This window comes from Pinus tabuliformis, chromosome 1_1, assembly GCF_031772625.1.
Source record: "Pinus tabuliformis cultivar Carrire ecotype Pingquan chromosome 1_1, CPIR1, whole genome shotgun sequence".
In the NCBI taxonomy this organism is placed as follows: Eukaryota; Viridiplantae; Streptophyta; class Pinopsida; order Pinales; family Pinaceae; genus Pinus; species Pinus tabuliformis.
The window spans coordinates 827,037,426-827,039,967 of NC_142297.1; the positions used below are offsets into that span (position 1 = coordinate 827,037,426).

Consider the following 2,542-nt stretch of genomic DNA (forward strand, 5'->3'; position numbering starts at 1 on the left):
TGAAGGGGTTGTGTTGGACCTATCTCTTATGGCAACCAATATTTCCAAGGCTATAGAATATTTAATGTCCCTAAGAGTATCAATACCTTAATATCATGAGGACCTATTAGGGCTTTGGTAATGTCCATTTCACCGGGATGTTTGGTGTCGGATTTCTATTTTCGTCAGGATACATACAATGATGATACACATATGCTACTATGCATGATGCTGCTAATCCACACCATAGCACACCATGTTTTCAAATTAAGCTCATGACAGCGAAATTTTGAAATATAGCACCCTCCTCGATCAATCTTCACCTCTCAATTAATATTCCAAGGATTCGAGAGACATCTAGACCCTCACTTTATGCTCTGAGGTCCGAACGAAAGCTAAAATTCCTACTAAAACCAATGATTCCATTCAAGGCGTGGGGTCAAATACAAGATGGCCCTCCTTCACTTTCGACAGACTCCAATATGGTAAATAGGATATGAGAAGGAGGTCGCGGGTTTGAAATGTAAAAGCGGTCGATAGAGGTCGACATAGTCTCTACTAGGGTTCTCAAGCGTAGAAATCCCTTGTTCAAGCTGAGAACCCTATGCGTGGCATGGATAAACCTTGAGGACAAATATTGCAGCAACATTGACAAGATCAGAAACACGCACCCCACCTGGAACATGAAATTTTCTTGCATTGTCGACGCCCGCGAGCTCGAAGAAGACAAAGAATTAGAATCTATGCATGTAGAATTCCATATCCATGAGCCACCTTTCCACTATTCAAAGCTCGAATGCAGCGCCATCATTTTGCTTAAAGAATTCGTGGCCAAATCCAATAATGTCGACGGATACTACACTGAGTCTTCCAATTTCCAGCTCTGGACGCCATCTGGTAAGGCATGGGGAATGGTTGATGTGTGGATAAGAGTAGGTCACAACTTCGATTCGCAGGCCCCCTACGATTCAAATTTAGGGTCTTCAACTTTGATAAATGGCATCACTTCTGAAGAGGAAGTTGAGCCAGTCACTTCTTATCTGATGGCTCCACCATGAAAAATGTTACTAGGATGCTCAGATAATTATCCATCCTCTAATTTCCCTTACACTTACCTTGTCGAAGAAACCCTAGCCTCGGCTCAGGTTCCTTCCCGTCCTCGCAATTTTAATTATCGTCACCCTCCTCCAGTTTGTCCTCCGATGGCGAGCCAACCAGTGCTGCCATTTATGGGTTCTTGGCCACTTGAGAATTACATAGGCTTGTTGGGATCTGTCGAGCTTATCTCAATTGCAGGTTATTAAAGTTTGTTGACGGGCCCCATCCATCTCTGTTGTTGTTCCGTTAATACTTTCAATATTCTGACAACTTCACAACTCTCCTTTCCAGCACTCTGCCCCACTCCGGCTCCCAAAAGCGAATGCAAGTGGTGGATAAGACATGAACTTAAATGCATTCAATGCTACCTCGGCACTAAAAGATTTTAAAATTCAAATATCTTCCCGCCTGGGATTTCAAATTGAAAAATGGCACGCAAAGTTTTTGCAACAGATTATTGGATAGGGAAGAAATGGTTTTCTGCTTCATTTTGAGCTTCTCGCGCAGTGGCGTCGGCACCGTCCCCCACTACAACAACATCCAAGGCAACTCCATAATGGACATAAGCAAGAGGCTCCTCATGGCGAGATCTCTTTTCCATCTGTGGCTTCTCTTTCTCGAGTTGGGGGCATGGAAGGCATGGATATGGGATCAAATCTAGGCATTCAGCTATGTAAGCTCCCTTCACAACGCCATTAAAATCTTCTCCAACAACATATTATGAACTCCACACTTTTAAAATCAAAGTTTATATTAGAAATAAAAACTAATTTACTTGATTCTGTTCCCTTTTAATTGATGTTCCTGTGCAGGCTAGGATACAATGCAGTAGAGGATTCCCAGGCAGAAAGTAGAAGATTGATTCTATTCCCTTTTAATTGATGTTCCTGTGCAGGCTAGGATACAATGCAGTAGAAGATTCCCAGGCAGAAAGTAGAAGATTAATTCGAGCAGAACCAAAACAAGTCGTTGATACATCTACTGTAGGTTATTAAAAGAGGTTTTGGATATCGGATCTTGTAACGGGTTACTATATCCATGAACATCTTTTTGGTGAGGCCAATATAGCAGAACAGAGAAAATATTCTCAGGGTAGATTTAATTAATTCCAATCGAGTACCTAATTAAGGTTGTTCGATTCAATTTCAAATATAAAGCTTTTGTGATGTGCAAGTCCCACAAATGCTCTTGGTAGGAAGAGAAGTACTCTGGATGCATTTACATATCATTAGTATCATTATATCATTTTATTAACTATTAATCAAAGAATGTTGTTCAATTTGAGTTTGAAGTTGTTGTTTGAGATAAACTGCTTTCTGTATGATCATATTATACTTAATCCATAAAATTGGCTTTAATTTTCAGAAAAATCAGTCCATGTCTTCCCAATCATTGACTACTATAATTTAAAAACAAGAATTAATACTCAATACAAACAAGACATTGATGAATTCTCAAGCCCAGT

The 2,542-nt window shown here is 40.3% G+C and overlaps 1 pseudogene; it reads left to right on the plus strand.

Moving 5' to 3' along the window:
- Positions 1–500: 500 nt before the first annotated feature.
- LOC149216659 (uncharacterized) lies at positions 501–1,283 on the plus strand (annotated as a pseudogene).
- Positions 1,284–2,542: the final 1,259 nt, after the last annotated feature.